Here is a 12458-nt window from a genome sequence, read left to right on the forward strand (position 1 = left end):
TGATATTATAAGACATGGTTTGGGTGTAGCTGTTTGAAAGGCACATGTTTTGTGTTACATGTAGCCTAATCACATACAAGTTAAATTAGTTTAGTCCATAACCCTTGCATGATTTATACACTATGGTAATACCTGATTTTAGTTATATTACAGGTCTGTTTATCTTCTATTCTTAAATAAAATAACAAATAAAAATTGAATAACAGAGAATAGAAAAAGATCTATGTTGCAGATTTCTCACTTTGTTCTCTAAGTTGGGACTTGGTTGATAAGAGGATGTTCCAGGCTTCATCATGGGAACAGTGCATCGTGCCCTAACAGCACTATTGAATAGAGTAAACAGGCCATTGAATAAACCAGGCAAATCCTATCTTAATCAATTGCTCACATCAAATGTATAGCTCATCTCAACCATGAAAGATAATGGGTACATAATTAATTGTGAGAAGGATGTCCCCAAGGTCTTTTTTCTGCTCTAAGGAGCGAGGAGGCTGTCTGGAGGAGACTTGAGCGATGATGCAAGAAAGCATCCTACAAGAACTTTTTTTTGAGGACTGACACACCTCTATTGGAAATAAGTTCATGATTGGTCGCTTCACAAGGAGAACTAGAGGAAAGGAGGTTTCATTTCTCTAAAAACATGTTTCTTCAATTCCTTTCTCCTTGCATTTTTTCCCTCATGTTTTACACGGGAGGAACTAAGATGGAGAGAAAAGATACAAGTGAGGAAAATGATGCAAGTAAAGGAATTGGGATGTATCCATTGTCTGTGTACTCAAGATGGTGTGAGACATGAAATACTTAACAGTGGGAACTTGATGAACACATCATTAAAGTCTTTACAACATGCTTCAGAAAGATGCCAGGGTCATGTTTTATGTGAATGCCAATTTATAGTTTTTGGCAAGATGCTGAATTCCCATCAGCTCCATAGAGATTTCTCTGTCAACTGATGCCTCACTCTGACTGAGGACAAAGCCAAGTTTCATTAGATAGTAGTTTCAATTTATTTTATGTCAATTAACATAAACAGACACCTCTCCTTTAATTATATTAAAAATGTTTCATTCTCGAATAATTGGCACTCTTTACTGTTTAATACAGCTATATTTTCTTCCACATAACCGCAAGCTTGTTTTCCACTCGAAACTGCTGCCTAAGCAAAATAAATAAATAAATACATAAAAAAGCTACAAAATTATCATGGGCAAGCAGAAATTAAATTTTAACTGAAAAACATTTTCTTTTGAAAAAATAAAAATGAACACTTGCTGCTAATTTAGTCACCATTGCCTCCTGTCAGCTCCACCTCTTTTTTTTTTACTATTAATCTCCTTGTTCCCCACCTTACATACAACACAGTATGTAGCTAATGTGTTAATGAAATACAGTGGACCCTCCCAGAGGCAAAAATCCCTCAAAGTTATACATCCTGATAAAAACCTAAATTTCAAAAGAGCGTGTGTGTGGGCTGCATATACACACACACACACACACACGCTAGTTCAGCCAGTACTGTGCCTTATCCAGCCGCACAAGTCAACCTGTCACTTAGATTTATGTTTTGATCATCCTCAGCTGTCTCTACCTGCCTCTCTCTCTCTCTCTTTCAGTTGAACAATACAATAAGAATGGTTAGTGGTATTGCCAAAACCCAGTTCGAAACTTCACTGCATGCGTGTGCCCAAACAAAGTTTTCACTTTCATGATAATTTCTCTCCTAAATCATTGCTCCTCATCTCCACTGGCTTTTTTGCTCTCTTCATATTTACCAGGCACTTGATATCATGATACATCTGAGGTATTGAAGAGTGATAGCTGTGATAGCTATAGTTATGTGGTAATATTTCATCTTTTTTGAGAGGGGGGAGGTGTCATCACTTTGTTCCATCTGCTTCTGCCTTTTTTCACTCTCTCTTTCATTCACCTTTTCTGAAACTTACACATGCATACGCACACACACGGCAGGCTGGTGTTCATAGCTAGATGAGCAGTGTGGGAGATAGTAGGTGAGACAGGTCACAGAGTACTTGTGGGTACTTTTGTAGCTTTTTTATGATCTCATTCTAGTCTAGATTTGTCTCTGAAATGCATCTCCAGACGTATACGCTTTTTTAGAGGAGACATCTTTTACAGGTGTCATGTGATGTTTGAATACAATTTCATATGATTCATTTAAGCTGTTTTTGAATATGGTACAGAGAACTGAACTCTTTGGTTACAGTTAATACTTTTAATAAAGAGCAGCAGCAGCCAGTGGTTTCATCAGAAAAAGAACTCTGCTGTGACTTCTTATTCTAGACATATCTTTAGAGATGCATCTCATAGGATAGACAGGTTCTGGTTGTTGGTGATTTCTGGTCATTGCCATAATTCAACATGTATAAATATACATATATCATAAAAACATCATAGAGTAAAAAAAACATAATAGAAAACCAAGTACCCTCATATCTGTTTGGTCCAACTGTTTCAATTGCTTTCAGTGTGTAAAATCAAATCTTTCATTTAAGTATGTTTTGTATGTATGTGACTGCACCATGGTGTATAACAGCCAATCAAAATAAACCTTTAAAATAAGGATTGCCAATCACAACAAGAACCTAGAAAATGGGACAGTGTGTCATAATATTAATGCAAAGCAAAGATCAGGCTTAATCCTGAAATTCTGGGCTGTTTGAAGGCTACTAGATGCACAAGTTAAAGATGACTGAACCAGTCAGGGACCAAACACAGCTTTTAAAGTTAAAAAATTATGGGCTTTTTATTAACCCAAAAGTAATGATGGCCATCTGACACTGATGCTCCGATACAGGCTTCAAACTCGAAGAGGGATTTTCCATGAAACACTGCTTCGATGCTTGCTTTGTTGCGATAAAAGACACGTGACCGATGACGTCCGAAGCAGAAATGGCTTCAATCCCCTGAGTGAATCTCGTGACAGGTTCAAACAGTCAATACTCCTTTGTAACACCAGACATTGTAGCACATACTATATACATGACAGATCCTCCCTTGGAAAGATGTGAAGATCCTCTGACCTACTGGAACGAGCACAGAAATGAAACCACCAGCAACAACACACCAGCCTCATCAGTGCCATGCGAACGTGTGTTTTGAAAGCTGGAGAAGTTGTCAGTAAGAAAAGACACTGGCTCAGTCCAAAAAGTGGAAAATTATTGTTTCTCAATAAAAATGTTTGAATCTACATCCCATGTACATAATCTCACCCTGTCCTAGTTACTTGAGCACAACCTACCATCCTAGCACACCGTCTTTTTCCCCAAGCAGGCCTTCTCCCACCTATTACACTACATATGTTTATAGAGAGCAGTTTTAACTTAAAACTATACACATAAACAAAGAAAACAAAAGATTACCCAACCAAGTCTACTGCTGGTGGTGGTTTAGGCCCTCACATGGTGAAGGCCAGGACTGAGGCCTTCACAGAACCATATGGCTAAATGAGCTATCAATCAATCATATTTTCTTCTATATATATTAATGCTCTTCCTTTTTACTTTGAAGACCTGCTGTATGTTGAATCATCACTTGCAACAACTTATTAAAGCTTTTGACCAGAACAGTATGCTCCAGGCTTCATCCTTTCATATTGCACCCCATTGCCCAGTGTGCTGAGGGACAGGTTAGAGCGTGTCTCATACTGGACCTTGTTTTAATACTTATTACCCTAAATCTGATGTATGTGCCATTGAAAGGTTGCTGTGGAACATGTTACATGGCACATGGCTCAAGGTTTTAACCAGGCTTACTGTATATCCAGTCATGATCTCACAGTCATAGACCATCCCACTGTACTGTACTGCTATGACAGATATGCAGAGCTGTGCTCAGGCAATTAGAGAGCTCCCTTTGTTGCCTTTAATGAGTTTGACCCGTTCTGCTGATAATAAATACATTTTCTTTCTTTCTTCTTTATTTTCTCTTTTCCCTTTTTCTGTCCTCTCTCTCTCTTTCTCTGCTTATGTGTGAATTGGAGGAATCCTATTCCTGTGAAACAGTGCTTTGTGTGAGCAATATGAGGGAGCTGACCTTCACATTCTCATGTCCATCTGGACATTCCCATGGATTACCCAAAAAAGAGCCACATGTGTGCTAATGTGTCTGCCATTACATCTGTGATTGGATGTGTGACAGAGAGAGCTGCAGGCTTGCCCACATGAGCATCCAGGAGTTATCTCTTCAGCCAAGCTGAGACAGACTACTGTGGCAGAGAGGAGGAAAGTGAGTGAGGGAGGCAGATACGGCACAAAAGGGTAGAGACACTGAACATGTGGGAGGGAGATAGACAGGAGGGTGCTGCCTAGATAGAGAGGGTAAACTACAGTACAGCTATATGTAGGTAGGAAAACATGATGGGAGGACAATGAAGAAGTGTGATTGGGAAAGAAAGGACAGACATGTTTGGAGGCATGTCACCTGGGTGAGATAGATACTGTATGAGAAGATTTAATGAAGGAGTTCATTTACATAGGAATGATGTGGATATGGCCCTGCCAGCTATTAAGGGAGGTATCCTTACCAGCATGGTGCCTTATAGCCACAAGGCCTATAAAGTATAGTCACTTAATATCACCTTTCCCTCATCTTCAAATGCCATTTCCTATTCTATGTTCCTTTCTGTCCAGAAAATGTGGCCTGTGATGAACAACGCATGATGTTTTGTTATCACAAGCCAGGTGTGCAGACCCACAGTGACAATGTGACTGATAAAATAAAAAGGGGCCACTTTGGTAGGGTGTGTATTGTTTGAGGTACAGGTGAGATGGTAAATTACACAAAGGCTGGTTTGAGTAGATCCATGAGACACCAAAATACTGTACAATGTATAATTCTACGAGAAAGGAGTGTTAACTCCGCAGAGTTATCATGGTGACAGTCATTTCTCGAGCATAACCAGGAGTCTTAAGAATTATCCATTTGTGTTGCAAAGTAATTTATTTTCTAGGGACATGTTCTTGAACATATTTGATTTTCTAATATAGTGCGTTCCTTTGTGTCATTGAGCTGCAGGCCAGGAACACCTTTTTTTTTTGCTGGAGCCTTCTTTGTCAGTAGTCATACGGTAGCCCTAATGAGTGGTAGAGGGTGCTGCATGTTGTTCCATGCAGTGTCAGTGCAATGTCTGCCTGATCATGGCTAAAGTTATTTAATTATAGTATTAGAGTTGCTATAATCCTAGAGGAAATTATAGTTTGTCTTCTTGATGACTTATCATGCTCTGAAGTTATACATTTTGAAGTCAGAAAAAACTTCAAGTATATTTTGGCACATACTGTTATTCACTCACCCTTAACCTGTTACCACTCCTGATGAGAGTTTCAAACAAGTACTGCACACTTATTAATAATGTCTGATCTACTGTACTTGCTTGGCATATCTCTACCAACTTTGAAACCAAGCCTACAGTCATATTTGGAAATTTCCAGTGTACATACTGTATCTTCCAGCTTTTGCAGAGATCAGAGGAACTGCCTGTGCTGACAGGAGCACTCCACATCTGGAGAGGAGGATGATCTCAGGTGAAGAGGTGCAAGGATGGAAAAAGTGAAAGGAAGAGCTGTGGGTTAAAGGGGGCAAGCTGAATAATTCAGTGAAGGCAGCTTAGTGGCATCATTCTTATATTCAAAATGTCTTTTGTCTCCTGCAAATCAGACAATGAATTGTAGTAAGAAAGGAGTATTTTGGGTATTGAGATATTTGTTTGGTTCCAAAAACTTAAGTGTGCGTCCACTCTCGGAGCAAAGACAGAGCTTGCCAAGTCAGTGACTCACAGGCTTACACGTCCAATTTAGACTGCACGACTTATCTGTGGCTGGTTAACCACTAGTCCATTCTCAATGACTGGGTGAACTGTGGGACAAGCGCTGTGGGACAGTGTCTAAACTACACCCAATACTTTCTGGTGAAACAGTGAACCAAATGTTTGATGATATTTCACCCACAACTTTTCTTCCTAACCTAAAGTTACTAACCAGCCTCTTCTTCTTTCCTCCTCCATTCATTTTTCTGTCTCCTTGTAGTTTTTATATACATTTTATAAATCCATCACTGCCCACTCCTTTTCTTCTTCCTCTCCTCACCCCCTCCACCCCAACTCTGAAAACTGTCAATCGGGACAGTTCAGCAGTGGAGGGGTTAAGATGAACCCGGCCTTGTGATTGGCTGCCGGCCGGCGGTCTGAACCAGCCTACAGAAAAGAGGTAACCAGGCAACCTCAGAGAGGGAGAGGGGGCAGAGGAGCGAGGAGGGGAAAAACGCGCTGAAATAAGCCTGGCATAGTTTTATGGGGATTGTAGGAAAAGATGTAACGAAGCTCGCAAGCCCTCTCCCCGTGATGGAAAACTGGATTACTGCCCCTGCTGAAACACGTTCTGGATGTCTGAATAAACCAAAGGGAGATACAAGGGAGTGAATGGATTCTAAAGCCTTTCACAAGATGGGACCTAACTGTGCTCATTTTCTCTATAGTGCAAAGGTAAGTGCGCCAGAGCAGACAGTCTGAATGGATGCAGCACGAGTGGAATTTCGTACCGCTCCTGTGCACAGGGCCCATAAAGTGTGTAGTACTTTTAGATGGCTGCGGGATAATAAGTGGGCATTAGAAGAGCCTGTGGATTCAGTGTGCACTGCTCGTATCACTGCAGTTAATTATCTATTGCCGCTGGTGCGTCAGGGTTTTAGTGTGCGCGCATGTGTGTGTTAGACGGCTGCGGGGGACTGACCTTCTCTCTGAAACATAGTGGTCAGGTGCTCTGTGTGTGCATGTGTGTATAATGTTAGGCGGGAAGAAAGAGTGCTTTGCAGCCTTTGGCATCGGTCTCCTCAGCATGTACATTGGTCTCTCGGGGTGTCCTCTCGGAGATTCAGCACTAGATTATACATAATTAAGCAAATTAAAAGTAGAAAAAAAAAACTATAGCAGGTTTCTCTTTTTTCCTGTTGAAAATGTACATTAACATGCAGCCTGGTGTGTGTTTGCCTTTGGTATCGATGCTATTTTGTATTTGTTCTAATTTAAGTGAATCTTTGGTAGACCTGTTCAGTTGTTTTGGTTTTTGTGACCTTGCTACACTTAGCCTGATGTTTTTTTTTTAAACATGTGGACACACACACCTTTGAAAACCTGATTTCTCGTTCCTTAATCCACGGAGGCGGTGTGAAAAATGTTCCCGTAAACTGTAAAATGTGCGGGTTTGTCCACTTTGGAGGGACTGAAGTGAAATGAAGTGGAACGCGGTGCATGGAGGTTGGACGTTGATTAAGTGTTAGTGTAGAAAACAGGTAACTGGCTCAGTGTGGGATGACAGAGAGAGAGAGAGAGAGAGAGAAGGAATGAGAGTTGAATGGGCTACTTGGCCAGTATTCTTCGGGATCCAGGTTCCGCAGCAGCTAAAAGCCGCATTAATCATGAAGCTGTGGTGCTCTGCAGACTCTCTCTCTCTCTCTCTCTCTAATTTTCTTTCCTTTCTGTCTCACTGTTTACAACCTATATAGATGAGTGTGTGAATGTGAATACTTCAATGTTTTAAATGTGTGCCCATTTCCAGTAAACCATTTAGTGACTATTTGTTGGGATGCTGCTATAGATGCTAAATCAGTGTCCCTCAAATGCATGACATACTGTATGTGTATACTGTATGCCAATACCATTTTCTCATGGATTACTGAACAGGCCTACCCGTGCACAGGCCCAAGGGATCAGGGAGCCCCTGTAGAGCATCTGTATGAAATGACAGCATTTCTTGTTTGAGAGTCAAACAGCTACAGAGACACAAGACAAGCAAAATACATGCAAAACACAAGGAGATGCACAATGATTAAAAAAGGCTAAAAAAGACTGTAAAGAAACACAAAACCAGTACAAAATGACACCAAGCAAGTATGACAAGACAAAAAGACTAGAAGGGCATACAAAGTAAAGATTAAAAAAAAAATAGAGCAAAGTGACCACAAAGAGATGCAAAGCGACTACAAATTAAGAAAAAATAACTAAAAAGAAAAAGTGACCAAAAAGAGAGAGAAATCAACCGTAATGAGATGCAAAACAAGTACAAAAAGGTGTAAAATGGCCACAACTACTTGTAGAAAAAACTAAATATACACACAAAATGATTAAAATGAGACACAAAATGACCAAAATGATGTAAAACAGCAAAACATAGATGTAAAATGACCTCAGAGATGCAGAACTACCACAAAAAAAATTTTCTTTCTGTCTGTGTATTTCCTATGTTGGAGGGGGGCTTCTTACATGTTTGTGCCCAGGGGCTTTTTATCTTAATATCCATCAGCAGCCCAGATTCTGAGGCACTGTCAGGTTAGACTGTGAGAGTACCTCAAATTTGTGATGCTCTATAGTTATACTCTATTGAATATCAAATAATAACATTGTACTTCTTACTCCACCACATTTTTCTAACTTCACCTGTAAAAACATGAAATATGACATAATGTCACAGGTTAAACCTTTACTTATCATATAGTACATGCAGTAGACAAATAATACTGAAAAGAACCATTCATCATAATAATAACTTTTGATAATTATTATAATTTATACATAGATTTATTTACATTTAACTGTAAAAGTAAAAACACTGAATGCAGGACTTGATCATATTTTTGTATTGTAGTGTATTGTACACTACAATACATGGATAAAGAATTTGAAGGCTTTTTTCATTGCTGCCAAACAGACCTTTTACTTCTGCCTGTATGGGCCCAGCAGGCGACTCCAGGTCGTCATAGAAACCCACAAAGTATTGTGTGGAAACTCTTTAAGAAAACACTGCTGAAGGCTCTCTCTCCCCCTCTTTCAGTCCTCATCTGCATCTGCTCCATCTACAGCAGGGGTGTCCAAACTTTTTTCACTGAGGGCCACATACAGAAAAATATACGAAAGGCTGGGCCACTCATTAGAGGTGAGCCGATATACTGTACAGTAGCTCACCTCTAGTGTACTAAAGGTAACAAACTCAATGAAATGTAGGTAAATTATGCTTGATAATTGAATATGCTTAAAGAAAAAAAGCTGCCTATATCACATCCATTAATGGGTTTTCATTTAATTATTGTTTTATAAAAAGGGGTAGCAGCTCATTCTCAAAACAGCAACCTCAGTTTGCTTCTTAGTCAGGATGGTGATCCCCCTTCACAGCCCTGTATAAAGAGGGAAAAATAAGGGGACAAGGGGATGGGTATGTTATGCAGATAAGTTATTGGGGTTGTTAACACAACAGCTAACGGTTTTTAAAATTGTTATCAACTTTAGTTGACTGAGTTTATTAAGGGATCCGGATAAGAGGAGGAAAATGGATGGATGGATGTCCTGTACAAATGGTGAATTGACAATAAAGTCCTTGAATCTTGAACCTTAATTGGGCTTTTGAACACATGAATACTGTGTAATATATTTTTAAGTATGTTAAGATGATTATTAAGATCAACTAGAAACGCCAGGCCTGCCAACCATGGAGAGTTCCTCAGTTCATGAAGAGGTCGTTTCTTCTCTTTCAAAAACTGGTCAAATTCTGATCTCAGGGAATAAAACTGGTTCAGCATGGAGCCGCGACTAAGACAGTGCACATCAGCCTGATAGAGTATGTCCCCATATTCAGCATTGACATCAGGTAGGAAAGCTTGAAATTCTCTGCAGTAGAGCCCTTGTGCTTGAATTATGTTGACAGTTTTCACAACTGTGTTCATCACATCATCAAGCTGGACTGTCTTGGCACAGAGGGCTTCTTGGTGGATGATACAGTGCATTTTAACAGCCTCACCTCCACTCTCTTGCACCTTGGCGCACACCATAGAGGCCATTCCTTTGCGTCTGCCTGTCATAGCTGGAGCCCCATCCATTGTAACTCCACACAGCCTGTCCCATTTAAGTTCCATCCTGTCAATTGCATCTGACGCGGCTTCAAAAATGGCTTTACCCTTTGTTGTGCCCTTTAGACTCGTCAGTGTGACGATTCGCTGTGGTGACCCCTAAACAGGAAAAGCCGAAAATTACTTTCTTTGTTGAGCTAGAAGGCTAGCTGCCATTTTCTTAACTTTCTCTTCTCTCTCAGCACCAGTGTAGGATGTGTAGGTCTGATGTTTGTTTGTTTCATCACTGCAACAGTGTCATTACAAATCAAACAGGCACACTTACCCTTGACTTCTTTGAAGAAATATTCATTTTCCCACCGTGTTTAAAATTTTCTGCATTCACTTGCTAGCTTACGTTTCTTTGGTTCTACCATTTTTGGTCATCTGTGGCAAATTTTTGCTGTGGGCCAATTAAAAATGGAGCATGGGCCGTAGTTTGGACACCCCTGATCTACAGTTTCCCTTTTCTTTTTGTCCATTCTGTGTCACTTGCCTAAACCCAGCCTGCCGTTGCCAATTCATGTTTTGCCAGTGCCATATAGTAGGCCTTGTCTGTGCACTGTATAACTGTAGACAAGGGTCCTGAAGGAATAATGAATATGAATTTATTGTGAAATTCTCTGTATCATGAAATATATGTGATCATTTAAAAAGATAATTTTTTACATAAGATAAACTAGTTCTCGATACTGTATATGTGAATATGGTCAAACAGATATTGTGTTCTGTAAGGACATACTATCTGTCTTTACAGGATGCAGCCAGAGGTGGGATGTAGTCAGTATTTTGTTTGTGGATGATATCATTTTGCTCTCGCACAAGTCTTGAACATCTTTTGGAAATTACACATAAGGAATTGTTAAAGAAATGGACTGACAGGAATAAATGATCATTTATTTGAGATAAAACCAAATACATCATTTTTGGAAATCAAAAGTCTTACTGTAAATGAAATAGAAAGCAACTGTTTGAATTTAAAATTTTGAGGAGTTATTATTGATCACAAATTAAGATGGGAATCTCATATAAACTATATAAATGTCTCAGAACAATAGACTCAGAAAAATACATGTTATATTTTTTGGCTTAGTAAGGTGTATGTAAATGCTTGTTTGCTTGCTTGTTTTTATGTTTTTTTGCATGTACATGTATGTTTGGGACAAATAAGCTAAACAAAAAAACTATTTGGGAATCCAAATCCATGTTAAAAATTGCACTTAAATGCACAAAATAACACATGAAAGCAGCTCATGACCCAAGACAAATAACAGACATGCTGCAGATGCCTCGATTCATCCTGTTAACCCTCACTGTGGCTATTGTCATTGTTAAATTACTGTACAGTTCCTTCAAGCGAATAAGTTTCATAAAGACATACCTTTGTTACTACTGCAGGAATAAACTATATGTTCTGTCTGTTTTTGCATTTTGTGACGGTTTGATCAGCCTTGAAAGCAGCTATAGGTGGAGATGAAGTGGACGACATCCACTGGCTGTGCGCTCTGGCAGACCACAATGTTTCACCATAAACACAGTGATTACAATATATTAATTCTATTGTATTATTTTACAAGCAGTGAGACATTTATAAAGTTGCATGCAAACAACCCTGACACCCCTGTGCATTTCGCACACTGGATGCGAGTGTAAGTAAATTACACTATATACTGTAAATGCTACTAATTATCAGGACCAGACACTTTCATTCTTCCATGCACAAATGCTGGCCATGTTAGCAAACTGCTGAGTGATTATTTATGTGCAGTACTTTCACGTAAATAGTTTTGTCATCACAATTTCAAAATGGAGTACAAAACTGGCAGGAGAAGACGATGCAGGGAAAGAATCTTTCCTCATATTTTTCAGTGTCATGACATCAGTAAGACAGGTTTCTGCTCCTTAAGGGGAGCTAGGGGAGCTTTGAGAGGAGCTAGTTTGATTGGACATGACTAAAGCCTGCCCATGCAACTGGAATTTAGTCACATGTGTTTAGTGCTGCATCCTGTTTCAGGAAAATAGAGCCTCAGTTGTGTAGACCCACCAGGACAATGGAACACTGAATGCTGTTCTTTTAATTACTCAGTAAGAATGTAACAAATTGCTGAGTGTGAAAACCAGAAAGTTAAAATATCATGAATTGGTCTCGGTTTTACCATGTTGCTATGGATACAGTTCAACGCTACACTAAAGTGACAGCCTGTTCAATTTACCTGTTTGGCTCGACGCAAACTGTCTCAGTGGTATTTCTTTAAATTAGCTGCGACAAAAACAATGAGCAGGCAGCTGCTGTAAGATAACATTCAACTGCCCTGTTTTCATTACTTTTTTGTCTTGCTTTGTATCTAACTTCACAAGAACAATGAGAGTACCAATTCAGATTCCTTTTCCTTTGGGTCATTTCAGACCCAAAGCTCAATTGCTTTTGAATGCATTTGGTACTGGTTTGTTATAGACAATTCCATAAAGTAGACAAATTGATAGTGTTTTTAGGCCAGCTACAATTTTCAAAGGTAGGCTCTTGTGTAAATGCAATTCGTGGTTGTTTTCCCCTTCAGCAGTGTGCA

The 12458-nt window shown here is 39.5% G+C and overlaps 1 protein-coding gene across 1 annotated transcript in view; it reads left to right on the forward strand.

The window, feature by feature from the left end:
- The first annotated feature begins 6238 nt into the window (after positions 1-6238).
- Positions 6239-12458, forward strand: part of dab1a (DAB adaptor protein 1a) — a 99436-nt gene continuing 93216 nt past the window's right edge. Inside the window, 1 exon segment of the mRNA XM_020603339.1 lies at positions 6239-6499. The gene's annotated coding sequence lies outside the window, so the exon portion shown is untranslated.

Source organism: Monopterus albus, unplaced genomic scaffold, assembly GCF_001952655.1.
Source record: "Monopterus albus unplaced genomic scaffold, M_albus_1.0 scaffold61.1, whole genome shotgun sequence".
Lineage (NCBI taxonomy): Eukaryota > Metazoa > Chordata > Actinopteri > Synbranchiformes > Synbranchidae > Monopterus > Monopterus albus.